At 37.2% G+C, this 27,362-nt stretch overlaps 1 protein-coding gene, 1 long non-coding RNA gene and 1 pseudogene across 2 annotated transcripts in view; 1 reads left to right on the top strand and 2 right to left on the bottom strand.

The window, feature by feature from the left end:
• TSHR (thyroid stimulating hormone receptor) overlaps positions 1–27,362 on the bottom strand; it is a 193,257-nt gene that overhangs the window by 106,757 nt on the left and 59,138 nt on the right. The window lies entirely within an intron of this gene.
• LOC134757135 (uncharacterized) overlaps positions 1–27,362 on the top strand; it is a 99,341-nt gene that overhangs the window by 67,256 nt on the left and 4,723 nt on the right. Inside the window, exon 7 of the long non-coding RNA XR_010130806.1 lies at positions 26,522–26,860. This is a non-coding gene — a long non-coding RNA (uncharacterized lncRNA). The remainder of the gene's footprint in view (positions 1–26,521; positions 26,861–27,362) is intronic.
• On the bottom strand, positions 7,558–8,374 carry LOC109029526 (nicotinamide/nicotinic acid mononucleotide adenylyltransferase 1-like; annotated as a pseudogene).

The following is a 27,362-nucleotide window of genomic DNA, read 5'->3' as shown; positions in this document are numbered from 1 at the left end:
ATATGATCATTGGCTGGATGTATCTTATTTTGAGAAGTGTTTGTCCATGTCCTTTGCCCACTTTTTAATGAGGTTGTTTGTTGTTTTCCTGTAAATTTGTTTAAGTTCCTTATAGATGCTGGATATTAGACCTTTGTCAGATACATAATTTGCAAAAATTTTCTCCCATTCTGTAGGTTGTCTGTTTACTCTGTTGATAGTTACTTTTGCTGTGCCAAAGCTCTTTAGTTTACTTAGATCCCATTTATCATTGACCAAAATGTTATGTGGAACATGACTGTATTTGTTTTATTGCTGAGTTGTTTGGGTTTCTTTTGTATTCTGTATATTAACCCTTTATCAAATGTATGCTTTGCAAATATTTTCTCCCATTCTGTTTGTCGTCTCTCCACTTTGTTAATTGTTGACTTTGCTGTGCAGAAGTTTTTAGTTTGATGTAATCCCATTTACCAATTTTCGCTTTTGTTGCCTATGCTTTTCAGATGTTATCAAAAAAATCTTTGCCTAGGCCAGTGTCATAAAGGGATTTCCCTATGTTTTATTCTAGTAATTTTATCGTTAGTGTTGACTTAAGCTTCTAGTCAATATTGATTTGATTTTTTGTATATGATGAAAGATGGGGTCTACTTTCATTCTTCTGCTTGTGGATATCCAGTTTTCCCAGAACCATTTTTTGAAGAGACTCTTCTTTCCCCAATGTGTATTCATGGCATGTTTGTTGAAAATCAATTGGCTTTAAGTGCGTGGATTTATTTCTGTGATCTCTCTTCTGTTCCATTGGTCTATGTGTCTGTTTTAATGCCAGTACCATGCGGTTTTGGTTACTATAGCTTTGTAGTTTATCTTGAAGTCAGCTAGTATGATGCTGTCAGCTTTGTTCTTTTTACTCAAAATTGCTTTGGATATTCAAGATGTTTTGTGGTTTCATATGAATTTAGGATTTTTTTTCTATTTCTTTGAAAAACTGTCATTGGAATTTTGATAAGGATTTCATTGAATCTGTAGATCTTTTGGGAGTAGTATGGACATTTTAATATTAATTCTTCTAATCAATGAACTCAAGATATCTTTATCCATTTACTTGTGTCCTCTTCAATTTCATCATCAACATTTTATAATTTCCATGGTAGAAATTTTTCACCTTCTTGGTTGAATTTATTCCTAAGTATTTTTTTTCTTGTAACTGTTGTAAATGGGATTGCTTTTTTGGTTTATTTTTCAGATAGTTTTTTATTGGCACATAGAAGTGCTACTGATTTTTGTATGTTGATTTTGTATCCTGCAACTTTACTAAATTTGTTTATTAGTTCTAATAGTTTTATGGTGGAGTCTTTAGGGTTTTTTTTAATATATAAAATTATGTTATATGAAAACAGGGACAGTTTGAGTTCCTCCTTTTCCATTTGGATACCCTTTATTTCTTTCTCTTTCCTAATTGCTCTAGGTAGATGAAAGTGTTGAAAGTGGGCATGCTTGTCTTGTTCCAGATCTTAGAGGAGAAGCTTTGAACTTTTCCGTGTTCAGTATGATGTTAGCTGTGGAATTATCATATTTGGCCTTTATCATGTTAAGGTGTGTTCCTTCTATACCTAATTTGTTGAGAGATTTTATCCTGAGGGAATTTTAAATTTTATCAAATGCTTTTTTTTGCATCAGTTTTGTCATTGATCTTATTAATGTGATGTATGATGCATATTGATTTGCATATGATGAATCATCCTTCCATCTTCCAGTTGGTCATGGTGAACTCTCTTTTTAATTTGCTGTTGAATTTGGTTTGCTTGTATTTTGTTGAGGATTTTTGCCTGTAGTTTTCTTTCTTTGTTGTGTCCTTGTCTTGTTTTTGTATCAGGGTAATGCTGGCCTCATAGAATGAATTTAGATGAATTTATCTCCTCTTCAGTTTTTTGGAATAGTTTCAAAAGAATTGGTATTAATTATTCTTTAAATATTCAGTAGAATTCAGCAATGAAGCCATCAGGTCCCATGCTTTTCTGTGATCGGAAATTTTTATTACTGATTGAATCTTGTTACTCATTATTGATCTGTTCATATTTTCTATTATCAATTTTGGTAGGTTATATGTGTCCAGGAAAATATCCATGTCTTCTAGATTTTCTTTTTTTAATTTTTTCTATTTCTTTTAATTAATTAATTTATTTATTTTATATATATATTTATTTTTTTATTATACTTTAAGTTCTAGGGTACATGTGCACAACATAATTGTCTCTTATGATTCTCTGTATTTCTGTGGTATCAGGTGTAATGGCTTCTTTTTAATCTCTGATTTTATTTATCTGTGTCTTATCTCTTTTTTCTTTGTCTAGCTGAAGGTTTGTCAATATAGTTTATCTTTTTAAAAAATAATTCTTTGTTTCATTGATGTTTTCTATTTTTTAGTCCCTATTTCACTTATTTCTGCACTGATCTTTATTATTCCCTTCATTCTTAATTTTAAATTTAGCTTGTTCTTTTTTTTTCTTTTTTTACTTCCTTGAGGTACAATGTTAGGTTGTTTATTTGATATCTTTCTATTTTTTTGATGTAGGCGTTTATTGCTATAAACTTCCCTCTTAGAACTGCTGTTGCTATATCCCATAGATTGAGGTGTGTTGTGTTTCCATTTTCATTTGTTTCAAGAAATTTTAAATTTTCATTTTAAATATTTTGATTGGCCCATTGGTTGTTCCAGGAGCATGTTGTTTAATTTCCATGTATTTGCACGATTTCCAAAATTCTTCCTGTTATCAGTTTCTAATTTTATTCCATTGTGATCAGAAAAATACTTAATATGCTTTTGATTTTTAAAAATTTGTCGAGACTTGTTTTGTGGCCTAACATATAATCTATCCTGGAGAAAATTCAATGTACTTTTGAGAAAAATGTGTATTCTGTAGGTTGCTGGTGGGTGAAATGTTCTGCAAATATCTGTTAGGTCCATTTGGTCTAGAGTACAGTATAAATCCAGTGTTTTTTTTTTTTTTTGCTGATTTTCAGTTTGGATGATCTATCTATTGCTGAAAGTAGGGTGTTGAAATCTCCTGCTATTATTGTATTGCAGTCTGTATCACTCTTTAGATGTTATAATATTTGCTTTATATATGCTCCAGTGTTGGGTGCATATCTATTTAGAATTGTTATAATTGGTTGCTAATTGACCCCTTTATTATAGATTTACCTTCTTTGTCTCCCCTTTCAATTTTTGAATTATCCGTTATCTAAGTATAGCTACTCTTGTAGTCTTTTGGCTTCCATTTGCATTGAATATCATTTTTCATCCCTTCGCTTTCAGTCTATTTGTGTCCTTATAGGTAAAGTAAATCTCTTGTAGGTAGCATATAGTTGGGTTTTGTCTTCTACCCATTCAGCCACTCTATATCTTTTAATTGGAAAATTTAATTCATTTACATTCAAGGTTATTATTGATAGGTAAGAACTTACTCTTGACATTTTGTTAAATCATTTTTTTTTTTTTTTGTATTTCCTTTGTTCCTTTTTCCCTCTCTTATAGTTTACCTGTGTGGTTTGGTGATTTTTTTTTGTAGTGATAAACTTTGATTTTTTTTTCTTTTTCATTGTATATCTGCTGTAAATTTTTTCTTTGTGGTTACCATGGGGCTTACATTTTAAAAACTGTGTAGTTATAATAGACAATTTAAGTTGATAATAACTTAACTTTGGCTACATACAAGTATTCTAGACTTACCTTCTACCTCCCAAATTTGTTTATTTTTTATTAAAAACATTTTTTTTTGAGACAGAGTCTTGCTTTGTTGCCTGGGCTAGAGTACAATGGTGCAATCTTGGCTCACTGCAACCTCCATCTCCCGGGTTCAAGCAATTCTCCTGCCTCAGCCTCCTGAGTACCTGGGACTGCAGGCACACACCACCACACCCAGCTAATTTTTGTATTTTTAGTAGAGATGGAGTTTCACCATTTTGGCCAGGCTGGTCTCAAACTCCTGACCTCAGGTGATCCACCCACCTCGGCCTCCCAAAGTGTTGGGATTATAGGCATGAGCTACTGCACCTGGCCTCCCCGACCAAATTTATAACTTTGTTGCTTACTTTGTATCTTTTCCTATCCTGTACGTGTTTTAACAACTTGTTGTAGCTATAGTAATCATTGACCATTTTGACTTTTAATCTTCAAACTAGACAACTGAAAGTTTATATACCACCATTACAGTAATGGAGTATTCTAAATTTGATAATAAATTTACTCCTACCAATGAGATTATACTTTCTTTTTTTCATACTAGTAATTATTTTCTTAATACATCCGGGTGAAGCATTCTCTCTAGCATTTCTTATATGGCTGGTCTAGCAGTGATGGATTCCCTCAGCTTTCTCTTGCCTAGAAGCACTATTTCTGAAGCATAGATTTTCTGGGTGTAGTATTCCAGGTGGACAGTTCCCCTGCACCCCCACCTCACCTCTTTAAGCACTTTGAATTTATTATCTGGTTCTTTCTTGGCCTGCAGTTTTTGTTGAGAAATCTGCTGATAGTCTAGTGGGGATTCCCTTATATGTAACTTGATTCTCTTCTCTTGCTGCTTTTGGAATTCTGTCTTTAACTTTTGATGATTTGATTAAAATGTGCTTTGGAGAGAACCTCTTTGGGTTGAATCTGTTTGGGATCCTTTGTGCTTCATGGAGCTGGATGTACATATCTCTCCAAAGACTTGGGAAGTTTTTAACTATTGTTTTTTTAAGTAACCTTTCTGTGTCTCTCTTCATCTTTTGTCCTATGGAAATCCCATAATGCAAATATTTGTTTGCTTAGTTGGTGTCCCAGAAGTCCAGCTGGCCTTGGTTGTTCTTTTTATTCTTTTTTCTTTTGGATCTCTGACTAGGTTATTTGAAAAGACCTGTCTTTAAGTTCACAAATTTTTGTCTTCTGCTTAATTTAGTCTGCTATTGAAGCTCTGAATTGTATTTCTTCATTTTATTAGTTAAATTTTTCAGCTCCAAAATTTCTGTTTGGTTCTTTTTATTTTTATTATTTTTATTTTTTTTGACACTACCACAAAGGCTCTCCATTCATCTGAATGAAGATGCCAATAAATGACTTTTATTGTGGGTTTGTTTGCTGCATTCAAATTATGCAATGTAAGGGGTAAAGTGTACAACACATAAAACCCCCAGCATCAAACAAACAAGCAAAACAAAACAAAAGCATTACCCATTTTCTCCAAATTCACAGTACAACAGCCAATTATGGAAATGATGTGGTAGGGAATAAACAATGGAATATTTTCTTCACTCAGTCATTAATATTTATTCCCCTGTGAAGTTCATTGTTCTAATTTCCATTATTCAGAGGGGAAGTTCTATCCTTGAGGACACCCAAAAGTATGCTGTTACATGGCAGCATCAGCAGCATCCTCAGCATTGGAAGAAAAAGCCAAGCAGCTCGTTCTCTGTACAAAGTTGTTTCTCCATAAATAATATAACAATAGAATCATTTCACCATTATCAGGTCTCCTGCAAGGGTTACCACATGCCTTGTCCAGTGAGGTCCTGAGGTCAGTACAGTCACAGCTGAGCAGGGCGTGGGCACTTCTAAGTGGGAAGGCATGACAGTATGAGAGAATTTTCTAGCATTGGAACCTTTCTGCAGTTTACACAACACTTCAGATAAACTGTGTATTATTGCCCATAAGGTATCAAAGTTCAATTCTTATAGCTTCTTCATGCTCAATCATTACTTTTCAGGGCCGCTTCAACTCTTAAACTCCAAGAAGCTAAGGAGGAGAAAACTGACTCTTATCTGTAGGATTTGAGATTCCAACCTTTCATTCACTTGGCAGATGGATCCTGAAAGCTGCTAGGTGCCAGGCTTTGCACCCTCCCTGTTTTTGGGAATTGGTCCACAGGCTTTAGTAAGAGTAAGTTGGGAGTTGAAGCACATATATTTGCTTAACTTTATTTAACATTTTTATTTTTTAAACTGTAGATTCAGATCTGACTATACAATTGCACATATCTAAGTATTTTTTTTCTTCTGGAGTTACAAACCCTTCATCTGGGTTGGTGTAGGAATGAAATAGAAATTGCAAAAAGGCAAATTATTATATTTTCATTAGAAATTTAACTTTAGTCCTGTTTCTATCATAGGACAATTTTCGCAAACCCCAAAACGATTCTATAAAAAGCTATTTCTGGTCTTTCTGCTTTAGCAATTGGTGAAATTTCCGCAAAATTTTAATCAGTGGAAAACCATGTAACAAGCATGTGTTTTTAACGTGAAGCTATGACTAATTATTTGAGAATACTACTTTAGGTTAAACTTCATACAAAAGGACAAGAAGAAAAAAATATGAGAAAACAGACCCTTTTTCTGCTGAAATTCACAAATGGCAGATTCACAGTTGGCTGGAACAGAAACAGCAGGGCCCTTCAGAAACTTCAGAGTTTTAAAAAATGAGTTCTCACTATTTTGCCCAGGCTGGTGTCAAACTCCTGGACTCAAGCGATCCTTCTGCTCCAGCCTCTCAGGTAGATGGGACTACAGAGCATGTGCCACTGCACCCCACTTAGATCTTCTGATTAAGCTATCAATAAAGGCTAAGAGCATTCAGACATAAAATCCTTGAATAGACTTCTCATTCTCCATGGTTCTCTCAATTCAAGGTAGCATGATGTCAACTCTGAAATTGTTTCTGAAGATAAAGAGAGGGTGGATGACCAAGGCTAGAGCATGACCCATAACAAGGAAAAGTAACTGTGTGTAAAGTATAAGGCAGCAGGTCTCTACCTCTGGTAGGCATCAGAAAACTTGCATACTTTTCTAAACATATGAGGGCTTGGACTTCACTTCCTACTTCTAAAGAGGAAGCTCCAGGCAGATAGGTCTTGCCAAACTTTAGTCAGCAATTGTGATGTGTGCCACAGAGAACTAACTATTGGTACAATGTTTCTGCCAGGCATATGCACAACCTTTATTTTGCATAACTGGAGATGATTTATCAATGGTGCATTTTACAAGATCACCACTATAAGAATTCCTTCCTTTGTCTACCCTAGCTGCAGATTACCCACAGCAGGCATGCATAAAATGTCAATTCTCTTCATAACCTAAATTAGAATTTTAAGTGAACTTTTGCTTTTCACACTTTGCTTCTTTTATGTGGTAGAGCTAGGCTGTACTTTTTGATTTCTTATTTGTAGCTAGTTGCACTGAAAATTCTTCTGGTTTTTGTGTGCTGCTAATCTCTTGGTTTAAAGATAAAGAGAATTGTATATATTTTTTTTTTTTTAGAAAAAGACCATATGGAAAACATTCATCTTAGCAACTTCTGATAAAAAGAAAAAAAAAACAACCCTGATTTTAACTTACCACTGATTTTTACTAAACTTTTAATCTTTAGTTTATGCAACAGGACCACAATTTCTTTTCCCAGTTATTAACACCCAGATTGTTTCAAACCCTGAAAGGAAAGTGCAAAACATCATGCTGCAGAATTTCTATGCCTTAGCTTCTGCAGTGTTTCTCTGTAAAGTGGCCAGGATGGCCCCTGTCATTTACTTTCGGAGCTGTCTTCACTGTCTTCACTCTCGGAGTGTCTTCACTCTCGGAGTGTCTTCACTCTTGGAGCTGTACAAATTATGCTTTTCGATGTATTCTTGGACAAGATCTAGTACCAAGTAGTGGATGCTCTGGCCCCTTCTGAGGGCTCTTCAGATTTTTGTGGATGAGATATCATTAGTGATCCATTCATTCACCACATGAATGTTGCTCCAGTGTTTCCATAGCACATCAGATTCATAGATGAATTTCTGAGCAGCATTTCCAGCTTGAGTAATGCATATAAGCCCATAGTCTGCCATGATTTGGGTGATGTCTTCACTCTTCCAGAAATTGGGAACACCAAAGGACTCCAGTAAATCTGCCCCACACAGCAGCTTGACTTTTGGCGCACCTTTTGTTTTTGGCTCTAGGGATCTCTTTTGACTAGAATCTTGTCTTTGTTCCGCTCATGGAATTCCTCTTTCATCCAGGCCTTTCTAATGTAGGTGAGTTCTGCTGTTGATCACAGTCACTAGCCTCCAGTTTATCTTGATAGTGTCTTAGCATCTTAACAGTCTCTATCCACTCCTTCTGAAAATTTTTCCATGTATCAACTTCCACCAATTTGGAATTCTTGGTGGCAAGTTCTGCCATGATGACCTGGTGATGGGCAGGCATGAGTCCCTTCTTCTTGTATGCATCACCAACAGGAGAGATTATGCCTTTGACAACTCTCTATCTTCCTGTTCAATTCATGCAGTCCTTGGCTAGTTCAAACAACCTGAGGTGCATGTTGGTGACAGGATTGAAGGAGCCACAAGCAAGGAGAACCACTATAGTCTTCTCTGAATTTTCCATGGTAAGAACTTGAATTTGTTTATCTAAATGGAAAACTCTGACACCTCCCTTGTTGCTTTTACAAGGGAAATTCTTTGAACCTGAAGTGTCTTGCAAGGTTGGCGATTGGAACCATTTTGACCAGTGTGTCAAGAGTCTTCTCTAAGGTGGGCTAGAAAAATGGTTTCATATCCAAATTGTAACTCTTTTCCATGCTCCTGCATTTGACACCTTCCCTCAAGGCATGTCTGGATGCAGTTTTCCTCAAAGACCCTCTTGGCCTCACTAGGAAAAACCTCAGAAAGGCTGTGGTAGGAACAGTTGAGGGAGAAAATACCCCCACCCATGGATGTCTCAGGCTGCTCAAGTGGAAGTTTGTTTGGTTCTTTTTAATGATATCTATCTCTTTGTTCAATTTCTCATACAGATCATAAATTATTTTCCCCATGTATTTGAAATGTCTATCTGTGTTCTCTTGTATCTGAGTTTCCTTAAGATTCATAAATTTCTATTTCTTTGTGTTAAGTAACTGGAGAATCACTGTGCTTATTTGGCAGTGTCGTGTTTCTTGTGTCCCTCTTTTGATACCTGCGCATCTGGTGGAAGAATTGCCTCTTCCAGTTTTATACAGTAGCTTCCAGAGGGGAAGACTTTCACCTGAAGGTGTGTCCTAGGGAGTCAGTTGGGTAGAGTGCATTGGCTTTGGTTCTGGGTGAGGACAGTAGTGTAGCCTCTCTGAAGTTTCTATAGTCAATGTCAGTGATGCCTATAAGTGCCTCTGTGACCTAGGCTGCTAGAGTTTGTGTGGCTAGTTTGCTGGTTCTGGCGCTGCTTCCCTGTGGGCAAAGTGCCAGGCTGGTTCATGCAAGGGATCGTGGGATAGATCCACTGGCTCTGTGGTTACTCTCCTGGGGGCAGGTTGCTAAGCTAGTTTGCACACGAAGGATCACAGGGATAATACCTACCTTTAAAATCTGAAACAAGACATCCTAATGGTGTTCTAGAGTACCAAAGTGCAAATAAATAAGAAACAACATAGATTTTCCCTGAAAATATATTTATTTCTTCAAGTTAAAGCCTCATGTTTTTTTCTAAATATTAAATAATAATTCCTAGACAATACATATGTTTTTACCATGCCTCAAATTATTGTTCAATTAAAAATAACTTTTTCCATAAACTTCTTTATCAAAATATAAACAAAGATACCCAGTCAGAGCCTAGGGTCACGCTGTCTCCTATGTGTGTAGTTCCTTCAAATGTATGACTGTAGGATCACAAAGTATAATTTCTTGCCAAGAGTAGGATGGTAGCATGGAAGAAACCCATACTTTTCTAAGCATAATGCTGTGTATGTCACCAACAGGCCAGCTTTCCATCTCCCCTTCCTCCGGTGCAGGAGAGTGAACAGATTTATAAGAACTAGGGTTTATGCAGGTCACCAAGGGATACTCAAATTAGTGGAAGGAAACCCTCGAGATTTCCTGATTGTTTTATTAATTGAGGCAACCAGTCAGAGCATGCTAGTTCCCATTATACCTCAGCTTTTACAGAGAGGTCTAAAGTCTTATCTTGTTGTGATTTTATATGTAAAAGGCATTAAAACATGGTATATGCCCTGGCAAACCCCCATTATAATGAAAAAATGTCATGACCAAAAAGGAACATTTGCTCCATGTGTGCTATATTCAGAATGCATTTCCTACTGACAATCTTATTGGTTAAAATAAAAATAAAGCCACATACATATTTTCTCCTGACAATCCTCTCAATTAAAAAAATAATAAAAATGAAACCACATGATTTTCCAGTTTGAATGAAAAAGACTAAGTGGATGAGAAGTCCAAATGCATCTGTATCTGGGAGGTCATACTCAATTCCATTCAGCATTATCAAAAACACTCGTCAGTAAAGTCTATCCAATCTAGAAAAGTGTGTTTCACAAAATGAAAAACTACTGGTAAGAGAATTTAATTCACATATATTTCCCTGCCTGATTTTTAAAAGGTGCTTGTATTTGTCTTAATTCATTGAAAGAGAGAAAAAAAGATTAATATTTAAATATTTCATCCCATATAATAATTCAAGCAGAATTTCCTTTAAAATTCAAGGCCAAACTTCAGATTTTTAAAGAAAATATATTTTGATGTGATAACCTTAGGCTCAATCCTTGAGGTAAAAAATGGATTTCACCAAAACAATACAATTTTTGCTTGAGATTAAGTGAAGGATCAGTTTTCTGTGGTCTTTTAGCCAAGAGACAAGAAAAAAAATGAACTAGGTTCATTTTTAAATTCTGTTTTAGTATCAGAGAGCAGGCAATTGAAAGTTCTTTGTGAAAGTGACTTCTTTGTTTTCCCTAAGGGCTCTTGAATGTTCATACTGGAACACTAGTGACCTTGTTTATACCAATATTGTATCAGCCACCATCAACTCTCTTCTGTGCTGCAATAAATATGGTCCAGTAATTGTAGGTCCTAAGTTTCTAGGGCCTATCAACACAATTCCTTAAACATCAAGAGCCTGGTAGTTATGGCAAAAGAGGCCTTTGTGCAGAACTCTCACTGAACCCAGCATAATTCCTAGCATATCCATTCCATACTGTAGTCCAAAGTGCAGTGTTAAGTAATTACACAATATAAATTATTTTGAGGCAGTTCTAGTGAATTATTTTTATAGTGCTGAGGCTTGGAAATTCCAGACAACGTTGGGCAGTCTCAACAAACTATGTAATAGACAACTGGCAAGGATGCAGAATCCATGGGTATATTTTTTTAAGAAAGGCCAAGTTATTATTTCACCCTCTTTTCTTTAGAAAAAATGTCAAATGCTTTGATTAACTGATAGGTCACCAGGTAGTCTGAAGAACAGTTTCCCAGAATGGCTCACACTCATTTCTACCACATAGTACAGAAATTTTTTATTTCCATAAAGTAAGCATAAATAATTAGATTGATTTGGGTTTTTTTCTCATTAACACATTTTCAAACTGAAAATCAAGTCACATATATTTTTACTTATTTTCTCTCCATCATAAATAAACTGCTGGGGGTGCAGATATGGAACTGTAACAATTCAAATCAGGACAACTCTCTTTTCGCTCCCCTTCCATGTCTCCCACTTTTCTCCCTTTCTCCCTTCACTATCATGCTATATGATCTAAACTCCTAGGGTATGAAATATATGAGAAGCTAATATATATAATCCTCAAAAGTAAATCATAGAACAGTTTTATAACACTGAGTTAAATAAGATGAGGAATGGAAAATATGTCCTCATAATTAAAAAAAACCCTGAAGATTCCTATTGCTGAAGTAAGGAATGCCTTCTCAAAGATTTGGAAGTAAATTTTACATGGGAAAAGGGAGTTAAATAACTCTGGGGAAATCATGATGGCCTTTGTTATGGTTTTTAATTCTTTTAAAGGTTACAGAATGATTCATATTTTCTATTTCTTCATGTGTCAGTTTTGGTAAATTGTTTTTTATAGAAATATATCCATTTTATTAAAAATTTCAAATTTAGAGACAAAGTTAATATATTTAAATAATATAATTTAAAAATATCTATAGGCTCTGTGATAATAGACTCCTTTTTTATTTCTGATTCTTTATTTCCTCAATCAACCTTACCAAAGGTTTATCAATTTTATTAGTCTTTTCAAAGAATCCATTTTGGGTTTAAAAAAATTTTCTCTATTAAAAATTGTAAAATGTCTGATTATTCATATTCTGAATCTCCTGTGCATTCATTTCTGTTGCTGGTGTTTCTCTCAATTTTTTATTACATCATCTTCTCTTCTCATTTGTCTGGTTACTTTTTATTGTGTGCAAGATGTTGTATACAAAAAGTGTTGAAATCATTTGAAGCCTAAAATTGTATTTCCTGGTAGGATTTCCATTTGCTCATGGCAGTTGGTTAGGGGGACTAGCAATCTTATATTACCATAATCCAATTAGAGGAACTAAGATGGTTGAAAACTGGACTTCTGTCCCAAGTTTTTTTTCCAGCTACCCCTTACTACTAGATGGAGCCCTTTGGGATCCCAACTCAATGTAGGGGGTTTATCAGAGATCCCTTCTTGATAGATTTTTTTTTCTTACTGTCTAGCCCTATAGTGCTGCCAAACCTCTGCTCAACTATTCCTTAAATCACATTCCTAGGATTTACCTCTCTGATTTCCCTTTTTCTCCTCTTTGTTTCATAATTGTTTACTATTTTGTGATTAAATTGTTTTAATCCTGCTTTGCTAATTTTTCTTACCAGGAGTGGTTTATGTGATGTAAACCAGCATTCCTGGAAGGATAAGTTCATTACACTTTGTTTTTAATATTTTACCATTGGTCTGTGATTTCTAAGGTCAATTTTTCATAATATGAAAGGCTTATGATCTACTTGAGTTCCTCTAGTAATTTGTTACTTTGTAAGATATAACTTTATGTAATATCGTAAGGTCTCTCTTCCTTTAAACAGTACCTATTAATTTCTCACTATGAATGATGCTTTTAGAATATGTCCAGTTACTTCCATCTTCTTGCTTTTCTTTTCTGCTACACTCATTTTGGTTAGTTATGTGCTTAATCTCAGATCAGCCTTAGTCTCAGATCAGCCTTAAACAATATATTTAAAAATGAGAAGATTGGTACTTAAATTATCTCCCATTTTCATTTCCCTCTTGCTCCTGATTTTTGTTAGTTATATTACTTTTATAAAGGGATAACTTATTACATTTCTATTCTGTTCTGCACACCCTAATTTCCTGAAGTCATTTTAACCTTAGTTTTAAATTTAAAATGACTTAATGCTCATAGCTCATCATTTATATCTTGGTTGACCTAGTTGGCTAACAGCTTTTTTAAAGCTCATGTAGGTTTTTTTCCCCTATGTTTTACACATTTGAAAAAGTTATTGCACAGATGGACAGAAGAAACAAGCCTGGTGTGTCTGGGTATATAATTTAGGGGTCATACTTTGTTACCTGAGAACTTGATGATTTCATTATTCCTAGCACTGAACGGAGAGAAATTTGAAGCTAGCTTAATTCTTTTGCTTTTCAGATAAGACATTTATGCCCTCACCTTTTTTAGATACTCTTGGGTTCTTTATTTTTCTTTGAAGTTCCTTAACTTTACTAGATTATGCATGGAAATTAATAGATATTTATGTTTGCCGGAATATTGTGTGTCCTTTAATTCTACAGATTCAAATCACTTATTTCAGGAGTTTTTTGATATAACTTTGGATATTTTTGTTCTCCATTTTTTTCTGATTTTGTCTTTAAAAACAAGAATGTTGAATGTTTTACATATAATTTCTAATAAAAATCCAATATGTTGTACCTGTTCAATTTCCCCTGTGTTCTCGATCTACAATTTTTTCCTACTCTAGTCTTTATTCTTTTCTATTTCATTTTGCTCCACTTTCTCAAGATGTCATGAATGTCTTCACTTATATTTTCAACATGGGCAACATTGCTGTTCCCATTAAAGCCTTTCTTTTTTTTTTTTTTTTTTTTGAGGTGGAGTTTCACTCTTGTTGCCCAGGCTGGAGTGCAGTGGCGTGATCTCGGCTCACTGCAACCTCCGCCTCCCAGGTTCAAGTGATTCCCCTGCCTCAGCCTCCCAAATAGCGGGATTATAGGTGCCCACCACCACACCCAGCTAATTTTTGTATTTTTAGTAGAGACGGGGTTTCACTGTGTTGGCCAGGCTGGTCTTGAACTCCTGACCTCAGGTGATCTGCCTGCCTCTACCTTCCAAAGTGCTGGGATTACAGGTGTGAGCCACTGTGCCTGGCCCAAAGCTTTTATTTCTTTGATGCTTTTATGTTGCTCTTTTACTTCTATCCCAAGATCTACCAAATACCTTTTTTAACATTTTTTATTGCCTCACCTTTTTTTAAATTTGAGACTTCTTATCTTCACTCTGGAGTCCTAACACAGAAAGGTCACCTTATTCATTAAGTTTTATGAACTCACAGAAAACTTTGGTCACAAGTTTTACCTTCTCTAGGGCAATAAAAATATTTTTGCTGGTTGCCCTTTTTATGATTTTTATTTGTTTTGTTGCCTTTCTTCTTTATGTAAATAGGGTTATTTTTGCATAAATCCTATGTTAATTCCTTTTCAATAATGAAGGGATTTTTCTCTAGAGGTGACAGGGTAATGTTTGCATGTTTGCATGTTTGCATGCGTGTGCATACACACACACATACACACAAATATGTCGATTGTGTGGTTTAGCTGTAATCTTTCTTTACTCATCCATCCATCATACAAATATTTATTGTGCACCTACTTTGTGCCAGGTACTGCTCTAGGTTTGGAGAATATAGCAATAGATAAATCAGAAAAAAAATTTCTGCCTCCCTGGAGTTTACATTCAATGGCGGATAAAGATTGACAGCCTCAAGCTGCTTATCATTCAGTTTCTCATCTGGTCTTCCAAACAGATAGTTTCTTGCAGAGTTAGCTTGTCTGCATGTGTCTTCATTTGTCATCACATCCCCTGCATTGGAGGGGTTTCTTGTGGGGTTTCAGGAGCTCCTTGAGGCCATCCATCTTGTTCTATCATGTCTTACCCCTTGATGTGTATCACCTACTTCAAAGACCTCTGCACTGTCATCCTTTGAGCTCCAGTAACCATCTTCTTTCAGTTTCTTGCCTCTCTCTGGTCCAAATTCACTATACTTGCCAGCCTTTCTTCATATATATTATGGTTGAAGTTAATGAAGATTTTCTAATAATGCCAGATGGGAGTGTGTATTGCTAAATTTCCTTGTTGCTTTTGGCTTTTTTCCAGAAAGCAGTTTAGGGATTAAGATGTCTTTAGTATCCTGAAACTAAATATTTCATCCTTTCACTTTCAAAATGAAGGAACTCAAGCCTAGAAGGTTCAGTGATTTATTGAATGTCTCACATATAATTCAATCCTAGAACCAAAGTTTCTGGGCTCCCAGTTTAATGTATTGTCTATTATATTTTATTTTTATGTGAAAGATACATAAATATCAAGGAAACAAATCAATATTATAGAATATCATAGAAACAGCCTCAGATTTGTCCAAAACCAACTTCCCATCTCTTCTCATGTTAAAAAAAAAACTACATATTTATACTGATTTATCCATTGGAATAATTAGGGTTCAAGTCTATCTTTGAATTGCAAGTTTAATTATACACAGTTTTAAAAAATAAACATATTGAATCCTTTTTTGGAGATTTGCAACAATTTTTAAAAACTTGCAGTTGAACCATATGACCTGGAAATATAAAAAGAAATTAAGAAAAAAGCTAGGGAGATACTCATCTATTTGATCATACATTATGATAAAATACATACAAATCTATTATAAAAAGTTAAAAGTTATGAAAACTTTCAAACCCAAATACAGACTTCACATGTACCATTCACAGTCAAGAGAAATGTGAGCAAACATAAAGTATTAAATCATTACTGCATACAATGAACTGTACATACTGTACTACTGCAAAAATGTCATAGCCAGCTCCTGTTGCTTTTGTGCTAAGCTCAGGTGTTGCAAGTATCTGCTTAAAATTTCATGTCACTAATTATCTCTGTATAAGCAGTTTGTGTCTCCAGTAAATTCCATATGACAGTAAAAAGTGACCTCTCACTGTTCTCACATATTTTTCATTATATTTAGTGCAATACTGTAAACCTTGAATAACACCATGGGATCTATACAAAGTGCCATTAGTGTTGCTGAAAGTGCTCCCAAGAAGCAGAGAAAAATCATGACAAGAAAAAGTTGAACTGCTTGATGTTTACCATAGATTAAGGTCTGCAGCTGCGATTGCCTGCCATTTCAAGATAAATGAATCTAGTGCAAGGCCCATTGTTAAAAAAGAAAGAAAATTCATGAGGCTGTTACTGCAGCTACACCAGCAGGTATAAAAACTTATACTTTTTGCAAAATACCTTTTTATCTCATATTGAAAATGGAGCTTTTATGTCGGTGCAGAATTGCTATAAGAAAGGCATACCTGGCCAGGCACGGTGGCCCAAGCCTGTAATCCCAGCACTTTGGGAGGCCGAGGTGGGCAGATCATGAGGTCAGGAGATCGAGACCATCCTGGCCAAAATGGTGAAGCTCTGTCTCTACAAAAATACAAAAAATTAGCCAGGCATGGTGGCGTGCACCTGTAGTCCCAGCTGCTCGGGAGGCTGAGGCAGAAGAATCGCTTGAACCCGGAAGGTGGAGGTTGCAGTGAGCCGAGATTGCGCCACTGCACTCCAGACTGGTGACAGAGCAAGACTCCATCTAAAAAAAAAAAAAAAAAAACAAACAAAAAACATGCCTAAATACTCTATTATTATTTGAAAAAAAGATGAAGTCATATAACAACTTAAAGTAAAAGGAAGTTAAAGGAACTAAGGCTGAAGAATTTCATGCCAGCAAAAGATGGTGTGATAGTTTTAGAAAGATGTTTGGTTTTAAAAATGTGACGATAACAGGAGAATCAGGTTTTGCCAACCAACAGGCAACAGATGAGTTCCCAGGCACCATTAAGACAATCACTGAGAAGAATATCTGCCTAAATAGATTTTAATTTTTTAAAATTTTAGGGGGTACGTAGTAGGTGTACTAAATAGGTTTTTAATGCAAATAAAGGTGCCCTGTTCTGCAAAAAAATGCCATGAAGGACATTTATTAGTAAGAAAAAGAAGTGAGCACCAGGATTTAAGGCAGGAAGAGATGGGCTACCTCTACTGTTTTGTGCAAATGCAGTTCGGTTTATGATAAGGACTGCCCTTATCTATAAAGCAGCTAACCCCTGAGCCTTGAAGGGAAAAGTTAAACACCACCTGCCAATCTTTTGGTTGTACAAGAAGGCCTGTACAATGAGAACTCTTTTTCTGGATTGACTCCATTTATGCTTTGTCCCTCAAGTCAGGAGGTACCTTGCCAGTAAGGGACTGCCATTTAAGGTTCTTTTGATATTGAACAATGCCCCTGGCCACCCAGAACTCCATGAGTTCAACACTGGAGGTGCTGAAGTGGTCTACTTGCCTCCAAACACACATCTTTAATTTAGTCTTTACATCAGGGTCCTAAAGACCTTTAAGGCTCATTACACCCAGTACCCTGGAAAGGATTATCAACACTATGTAAGAAAACCCTGATGATGTGGTTTGTCTGTGTCCCCACCCAAATTTATCTTGAATTCCCATGTGCTGTGGGAGGGACTCAGTGGAAGGTAATTGAATCATGGGGGTGGGTCTTTCCCCTTATCTCAAGCGAGTAGGCTTGAGACTCCCCAAAGGGCTGATGTTTTAGTTTGAGTCAGAAGACAGATAAAGACTGATGTCCCAGATCAAGCAGTCAGGCAGGAAGAGTTTTCCTTTCCATTTATAGCCTATTCAGATCAATCTGCTTTACTCAGTGTCTTAGTCCATTGGGCTGCTATAACAGAATATGTTAAACTGAGTAATTTATGGACAATTGAAATTTATTTCTCACCTTCTAGAAACTGGGAAGCCCAAGATCAAGGCACCAAGAGATCTCCACATGCACACAGCAAACTGAGTGTCTGGTGGGGACTTGCTCTTTGGTGCCTTCTAGCCGTGTCCTTAGATGGCAGAAGGAGCACATAGACTTCTTGGGCTGTTTTCTAAGGGCAGTAATCTCCTTAATAATCTCATTAATGAGTGCTCCACCTTCATGACCCAATCACCTCCCAAACGCCCCACATCTTTTTTTTTGTTCTTTTGAGATGAAGTCTTGCTTTGTCACCTGGGCTGGAGTGCAGTGGCGTGATCTTGGCTCCCTGCAACCTCTGCCTCCTGGGTTCAAGCGATTCTTGTGCCTCAGCCTCCCAAGTAGCTGGGACTACAGGTATGTGCCACCATGCCGGGATAATTTTTGTATTTTTAGTAGAGATGGGGTTTCACCATGTTGGCCAGGATGGTCTCGATCTCCTGACCTCGTAATCCACCTGCCTCAGCCTCCCACAGTGCTGGTATTACAGGTGTGAGTCACCGTGCCCGGCCCCAAACACCCCATATCTTAATACCACCATATTAAGGGTTAGTTTCAATAAATGAATTCTGGGGAGAGGAGGACACAAACATTCAAATCACAGCACCCAGTCTGCTGATGCAAATGTTAATCTCATCGAAGACACCCCCTCAGCCACACAGAAAACTCTTTGACCAAATATCTGGAAACACTGTGGTGCACAACACAAGTTGACACATACAATTATCATGCCCACAGTAATTACTGTAATTTTTTTGTTGTTTGTTTTGTTTTTGTTTTTGAGATGGAGTCTCGCTTTGTTGCCCAGGCTGGAGTGCAGTGGCACTATCTCGGCTCACTGCAAGTTCCGCCTCTTGGGTTCACGCCATTCTCTTGCCTCAGCCTCCCAAATAGCTGGGACTACAGGCACCCGCCACCACGCCTGGCTTTTTTTTTTTTTTTTTTTTGTATTTTTAGTAGAGACGGGGTTTCACCATGTTAGCCAGGATGGTTTTGATCTCCTGACCTCGTGATCTGCCCGCTTCTGCCTCCCAAAGTGCTGGGATTACAGGCATGAGCCACTGCACGCAGCCGATTACTGTAATTTTAAAGCCTACTTTCAAGTCCATGCATTGGATGCCATGTGCCAACTATTGAGTAATGTCAGTTGTTGATAACTGAGGTTGTGAACTCAGAAAAGAATATAGGTAGGTCAGCACTGAAAGTGCAGCCACATATTTACTGATGCTGTTACCTATGAAATTTCTTTTTTATCATGACTCAGATCATACATTTTACATATTTAAAAGTGTGCTGAGTGGTTTCAATAAGCCGTAAGAACTGTAATAAAAAGAAATAATTGATCCAAAACATTTTAAATTAATACATTTCTTTCCAGAGTGGTAAAGCAATAAATGTAATTAAACAATGTCCATTGAATATAAGGTAGAATCAGGGTCTCAGTATCTAACAACAAACCTACCATGTAACATAATTTCCTTAGGGGCAAAAGAACATGATTTACCTCACCTTGCTCTCCTTCTTTCCCTGCCTACTGTCCTCTCTTCTCTTTCTTATACCTTTCCTTTCTCCCTTTCCCTATTACAAACAGTAGATTTGGGGAAAACAAATATGGAACAAACCCAGAATCTTTTTTCCCCCTTATCCTAGTGATGAAGACAAGCAGGTAAAACATCTAACCAGTGTAAGATGGTGGGATGAGCTTTTCAATGGAATAGTAATTAATTAGGGTGATAGTAGACTTTGCAGGGGAGGGAACACTTAAGCAGAGCCTCAGTGGTTGATCAGGGACTCCTCAGCCAAGGGGAACATTCTAGAGCAGCGGTTCCCAACCTTTTTGGTACCAGGGACCAGTTTCATGGAAGACAATTTTTCCGCAGACTGGCAGGGTCGGGGGGATGGTTCTGGGATGAATCAAGCATATTACATGTATTGTGCATGTTATTTCTATTATTATTACATGGTAATATATAATGAAATAATTATGCAACTCACCATAATGTGGAGTCAGTGGGAGCCCCGAGCTTGTTTTCCTGCAACTAGATGGTCCCATGTGTGGGTGATGGGAGACAGTGACACCCAAAGTGTGTTGCTTATGTCCAGTCTACTCTGTAGTCTCATTTTGGTTGCTGTCACTGCAGAAAACCCTGCTTCACAAAGATAGGATGTTGGAAACGGAAGCAGGCTTTTCAGAGCTTTTGTAATCATCTCAGGATATTCTGCCTTGACTTCAATCCAGAACATATGGAGATTTGAAATTGTCTGAAACATACTTTTAAGGATACCAGATGCAGCTGTACAATTGAAGTACATCAACTCACTTGCCACTATAAAGCTTGCCACCAGATGCAGCTTACTTGTCACATGTCACTCACTTTTAGGGTTTTGATATGAGTCTGCAAGCAATTGATTTATTATGGTTTCTATGCAGTCAAGCCTCTCTGCCAATGTTAACCTGTATTTGCAGCTGCTCCTGAGTGCTAGCATCGCTGCCTCTGTTCCACCTCAGATCATCAGGCATTAGATTCTCATAAGGAACACGCAATCTAGGTCCCTCGCATGTGCAGTTCACAATAGGGTTCACTTTCCTATAAGAATCTAATGCCACTGCTGATCTGACAGGAGGCAGAGCTCAGGTGGTAATGTGAGGGATGGGGAGCAGCTGTAAAATACAGATGAAGCTTAGCTCGCTCACCTGCCACTCACGTCCTCTATGTGGCCTGGTTTCTAACAGACCACGGACAGGTACTGGTTCATGGCCCCAGGGTTGGGGACCCCTGTTCTAAAAGGAATTGCTAATTCCCCACAGTCTTTTAGAACATTTTGGCTATTTCTAGCACCTGACACATAGTAGCTGCTCATTCAGTCATTTATCCATTCAACAATGTTTGTTAAATATCTTTTATGTGTCTAAGTGTAACACACACAGAGACACATATGTTTAATAAATGTATGTTATTTTGTTTTACACTGTTGGTAGGAGTGTAAATTAGTTCAACCATTGTGGAAGACAGTGTGGCGATTCCTCAAGGATCTAGAACTAGAAATACCATTTGACCCAGCAATCCCATTTCTGGGTATATACCTAAAGGATTATAAGTCATTCTACTATAAAGACACATGCACATGTATGTTTACTGCAGCACTGTTCACAAGAGTAAAGACTTGGAACCAACCCAAATGCCCATCAATGATAGACTGAATAAAGAAAATGTGGCACATATACACCATAGAATACTATGCATCCATAAAAAAGGATGAGTTCATGTCCTTTGTGGGGACATGGCTGAAGGTGGAAACCATCATTCTCAGCAAACTAACACCAGAACAGAACATCAAACACTGCATGTTCTCACTCATAAGTGGGAGTTGAACAATAAGAACACATGGACACAAGGAGGGGAACATCACACACCGGGCCTGTCGGGGGGTGGGAGGCTAGGGGAGGGATAGCATTAGGAGAAATACCTAATGTAGATGACGGGTTGATGGGTGCAGCAAACAGCCATGGCACATGTATACCTATGTAACAAACCTCCACATTCCGCACATGTACCTCAGAACTTAAAATACAAAAAAAAAAAAAAAAAAAAAAAAAGAATTGATGATTTGCTTGCACTAACATATCCACATTTTCTGGCCCGTTCAATCTTGCTTATATCTTGGCAAAACTGGAGTCACCATCACTATATATTGCTCATGCAACCTTTTTTTTTTTTTTTTTGAGATAAAGTCTTGCTGTGTCACCCAGGCTGAAGTGCAGTGACATGATCTTGGCTCACTGCAACCTCTGCCTCCTGGGTTCAAGCGATTCTCCGGTCTCTGCCTCCTGAGTAGTTGGGACTACAGGTGTCTGCCACCAAGCCCAGCTGATTTTTGTATTTTTAGTAGAGATGGGTTTTGCCATGTTGCATGCCACCAATTTGAAGGGGGCCTATTCATGTTATATGATTTATCATATGTCTGGGGTTCAGGAAATTTGGTCATTCTGTTACAATTGCTTAAAAATGTTCATGTGCCTTTTTCTTTTCATTTCTTCTGCCTTTCAATCCACATCAAGTTTCCTTCTCATAAAATATTTATTGTTATGTCTCTAGGGTCCTGACCTTTGTCTTCACGAGTAACATCTGCTTTCACTAAGTTGATCTGCAAGACAAATCTAATCTTGGCTTTGCTCAATTTCTGAGTTGGTTGGATTTCAAAAGTTTTGAAATGTTTTCTGGGATTTTGCATGCATTTTTTCATAGGGTGATCAACTTTTCAGACTAGTTTCTCAAAGCCGATTTCACTTATTCAGGTAGTGGGATTAGGGCCAGCTTGAGTGCTATGTTCAGGAACTATGAGGAGGTCACAGCCATCAAAGGAGGAGGAGTGTTTTCTCCCACCATGACCCTGAATGCAGGTTCATTTCTAGGTAAAAGTTTTAGATAAGTAGGTTACATCTTCCTTTTCTTCCCTGTTCCCTGTACTCCCTTTCATAACTCCCTGGGGCTTTCCCTCCAACTCTGCGGTGCTCTGTGTCCCCCACACAGCACTTACCCATTTATTGTATGCCTGCATCCAGAAACAATTTAACTCTAAAACTGTGTTTCAAAATTATTTGCATCACTGCTTCCTCATTCTCTGTGTGTGGTTGCTCTACAATCTTTGGGAAAGCGAAAGTGGAATTAATTGACCCTACTGGATAACTGACTGATTTCATTATTTAAACTAAAATTCTCAGATATACCAGATGAAATAATAGGCAAAGTGAAGTGAAAGTATTCAGGCAGGTTAAGGAGTATATTTTGGAACAGCAAGACATGAGGTCATTTATTAATTTAAAGAACATTTATTGGGCGGCTTTCATGAACTAAGCTCTTTGTTAAGCAGAGGAGATGAATGACACTGGATTACATGGGCTAAAGAGAAAGAAAAGCCAGCAATTCGATAGAGTGTGTTAAGTATTATTGTAATTCCTGCACTTTGGGAGGCCGAGGTAGGTGGATCATTTGAGGTCAGGAGTTTGAGACCAGCCTGGCCAACATGATGAAACCTCATCTCTACTAACAATACAAAAAATTAGCCAGGCGTGGTGGTAGGTACCTGTAATCCCAGCTACTCAGGAGGCTGAGGCAGGAGAATCACTTGAACCCAGGAGGCGGAGCTTGCAATGAGCCGAGATCATGCCATTGTACTCCAGCCTGGGCGACAGAGCGACACTCCAGCTCAAAAAAAAAAAAAAAAAAAAAAAAAAAAAAGATTATACAATGCGGCATTTGGGGTGATCAGGCTTCCCAGGGGAAGTGACAGCACAAATGAGATGTGGAGGCCTGAGTCATGGCTATTTTTGTGTATGGTGCTTATAAATTCCTTTCTAACTTACACTTTTCCCTCTTTGGTGCAGAGGCTCAATCACGAGAGTACCTAAGAATTGCCTAGGCTATTTGTTTGGAATGTATCTTCTCACACCCCATTCCCAGTGTTCTGATTCCACTGGTTTAGAGTGTCTTCTGGGAACTCAAATTTTTAACAGACCCACAGGGCATTTGGGTACAAGCTGTTCTGGGGCCACGTTTTGAGAAATAAGACTCTGAAGTGCCAGGCGGATTGACATTAGCTTAAATTATGAAGTGAGTCAAGTTTTTCTTCGTGCACTCTCTCCACTCCTTACATACTCCTGGTGCCCTTGAGTTACTGGGAGCTCTACTGAGGTCCCTGTGGCCATTATCCTGGTGCCCAATCTGATCTTCCACCATGCAAACTTACCATCCTGTAATCACAGAATGTTAGAACAACATCAGAATTAGTTGAAATTTTTTAAATGGGCAAAAGCAAGGCATTGGCCACATTTATTCCCCTTCTAAGCTTACATCTGTGACCCCAAGTGCCCTTAAACCCATTTATGCCTAGTGTTCCATTATTGGAACGCTAAGCATGGGAGTTATTATATCTTACTGCTCAAGGTCATTGCAAGGTCTGATTGCAAAAATGCAAAAAATTGCAACCTCAGGCATAAATGTGTTAATATCCCATTGATTGTTAAATCCTATGTTCTGTTTATTTCCTCATCCCCTTGCTGTTCCCTTCCCTTCTGTTGTTAAAATTTGTTGAGGTGACATTCACATGCTGGTTTCCAACACACATCTAACATTGTAACTGTGTTTGGATAAAACAAATCAAAACTTTTCTTTAATAAATTGATAGTCTTTTCAATAAGTGGTGTTAGGAAAACTGTATATCCACATACCCAAAAATGAAACTAGACCCCTATACTAGACACAAAAATCAACTCAAAATGGATTAAAAATCCAAACATAAGTCCTCAGACTAGAAGAAAACAGAAAGGAAAACCTCTTTAACATTGATCTTGAAGAAAACAATGGGGAAAAGCTGCTCGTTAATAATATTTTTAGATATGACCCCCAAAGCACAGGCAATAAAAGGAAGCAAACAAAAGGTGGAATTACATCAAATTAAAAAGCTTCTACATAGCAAGGGAAACAACACAATGAAAAGGCAGCTCATGGACAAGGAGAAAATATTTGTGGACTATGTATCTGGTGAGGGGCTAATATCCAGTATATATAAGAAACTCAACTCAATAGCAAGAAAACAAATAACCCATTAAAAATGGGCAAAGGACCTGGAAACACTCCTCAAAAGAAGACATACAGAAATACAAATAGCCAACAGAAACATTTAAAAATGCTCAACATCATTAATCAACAGGGAAACACAAATCAAAACCGTAGTGAGAGATCACCTCACATCTGTTAGGATGCTTATCAACACAAAGACAAGAGATAAATGTTGGTGAAGGTGTGGAGAAAATGGAACACTTGTGGACTGTTGGTAGGATTGCAAATTGGTACAGCCACTATGGAAAGCAGCATGGAAGCCCCTGAAAAACTTAAAAATAGAGCCACCATATGATTCAGCAATCCCTCTTATGGGCATATATTCAAAGAAATGAAATCAGTATGTCAAAGAGATATCTGCATAACCATGTTCATTGCAGCATTATTCACAATAGTCAAGATTTGGAATCAGCCAAAGTGTCCATCTACACATGAATGGATTTTTTTAAAGTGGCACATATACACAATAGAATACTACCCAGCCTTAAAAAAGAAAGAAATCCTGTCATTTGCAACAACATGGATGAAACTGGAGGATGTTATGTTAAGTGAAATTGGCCAGGTACACAAAGACAAATACAGCATGATCTCACTTACATGTAGAATCTAAAAAAATTGAACTACAGAAGCAGAGAGTAGAATGATGGTTACTGGTGGGGAGTGGGGGGATGAGGGGTTGGGGAAATGTTGGTGAAAGGATACAAAATTTCAGTTAGACAGGAGGAATAAGTTTAAGATATCTATTGTACAACACGGTAACTGTAGTTAATAACATTGTGTACTTGTAAATTTCTAAGGCAGCAGATTTTAAGTGCTCTCACCACAAAAAAAAGATGAATATGTAAGGTAATGCATATGTAAATTAGCATCATTTAGCTATTCTACGATATATACATATTTCAAAGCATCACGTTGTACACCATAAATACATATATTTATTTGTCAATGTAAAAAATTAAAAATTTTTTAAAGAAGTGATATTCACATGCTGGATTTAGAACACGTATTTAATATTGTAACTGTATTTGGTTAAAACAAACCAAGACTCTTGCCCGTCTTGAAAATTATGCATTAGAAATTTAATATAAAATGTTAAGTGGACAGTAATTACTTTTCCCTCTCCTTTTGTTCCCCCTTGCCACAAAACATAATTATCATTTTCCCTTCAACTAGCCAACTTCTTTGTCAGCCTTAGGTTTACAGAGGAATTTTTCAAAGAAACTTTCTAGATACAGTGTAAAACTTCATGGCAAGAAAACTCAATGCTTATTTAGAGTTTCTCAAACAAAAGGATTTCGGTTGTTTGCAAAGTCCAATTTCTATGCTTCAAAAAATAACACGTGGCTTAGTGAAGTTTTGAGTTTATATCAAAACTCTGATCATGATCCTAATACTCAGAATCAGACCATTTCTGTATTCACACCACATAAACAGATTCTAAGAACTCTATCCCTGACACTCAAATCACCAGCCCATGGAATTGAAATGAAAATAAGAATCAGGTGAAGGTTTATTTTTAAGGAACATTCAATCCAAAACAAAGTTAAACTTAAAGCATAAATTCTGTTCTTCTGGACACTCTTGAGTTTCTCACTGCCATTACAGTTGGCCAAAACTATCTGCGTGAAGAACCAAGGCTTTGGAGGGCATTTAGGAAATAACTTTCTGAGACTGTGTTCTGCTAACACACCATGACTAATAGCTGCAGGAACTATAGTCAAGTCTCTAAGTTATTTTATGCTTCCTACTTGGTGTGGGAATTCTAGGACAAAGTCTGTTAGCCTTGATTTGGTTGCCATTCTGCTCCCATTCAATGAAATTGTGGCAAACAAGGCATGTTAAAGAGTCTGGTAGCATTGACCATACAGTGCCATTGTTCAATCAAACTCTCAGGGTTTGTATTGACAGGTCCAGGGGAAAGCCAAACCTGAGATGGAAAAGGGGTGAAATTGGAGAAGGAATCTACTGAAGGCTATTAGTACATTTCAGGCACTCTACTCATCTGTTTGCATATATTATCTCATTCATTTTCTTTTATATCCCCTAGATACAAATTTCCCACCATTCTGGATTCTGACACCCAACAGAAAGACTGTTATTTGGCATCATGTGAATTAGCCAGGAGACCACTAATTTCCAGCCATTTCCTCTGGTCTGACCCCTAAACTCAGCTCATCTGGTTTCTCGTTTCTGAGGGGACAAACACTTCCTAAAAGGCAGACCCTCTAGGGTTCTGAGGAGACCGTCCCTGACATTGTTTTTACTTCAAGACTACAAGCGAATGAAAAACAGCTCCCTCTCACAAGAGGGCTGGAGCCCTTGATACAGAACAGATCTCCAACTGGCTTTTGGACTAAAATAACTGAACCAACAAGATATTTTAGAGGTGATTATTTGTTGCATTTCTCAAATTATGATGGATTTTATAGACCCATATCTCATAGGTATATCTGTCTTAATCCTAAATTAGGGATTAGTGCACTTTTTTTTTCCCACAAATCATTTTAAGGGTGGAAATAATCCCATAAATCCCATCACCCCATAAGGCTAACTCATCAAAATCCTTTCGTTGAGGACTAGGATTATACTCTATCCCAAATCAAGCCAAGTAAATATAGATGATGCCAGACCACTAAACAATGTTTTCTAGATCTCTAAAAGTGCAGAGTAAATATCCCTCCTTGGGCCACATGTGTGGTCTGGTATGAAGAAAGAGCTTTGGAGGATGGAATATAAGCACTAATGCTCACTGGCTGTGGGGTCCAGGTGAGTCACTTACACTCCCAGGAAGTCAGTGCCCAATGTCATGAGAACTTACTAAAGCCCATGGCTCATAACAGAGTATGGTGGACAATAAAGAGTAGCTGTAAATTTTTATTGGCTGGAAA

The sequence above is a fragment of the Gorilla gorilla genome, chromosome 15, assembly GCF_029281585.2.
Source record: "Gorilla gorilla gorilla isolate KB3781 chromosome 15, NHGRI_mGorGor1-v2.1_pri, whole genome shotgun sequence".
In the NCBI taxonomy this organism is placed as follows: Eukaryota; Metazoa; Chordata; class Mammalia; order Primates; family Hominidae; genus Gorilla; species Gorilla gorilla.
The sequence above is the reverse complement of the archived record's forward strand: the minus strand, read 5'-3'. Positions and strand labels throughout refer to the sequence as shown.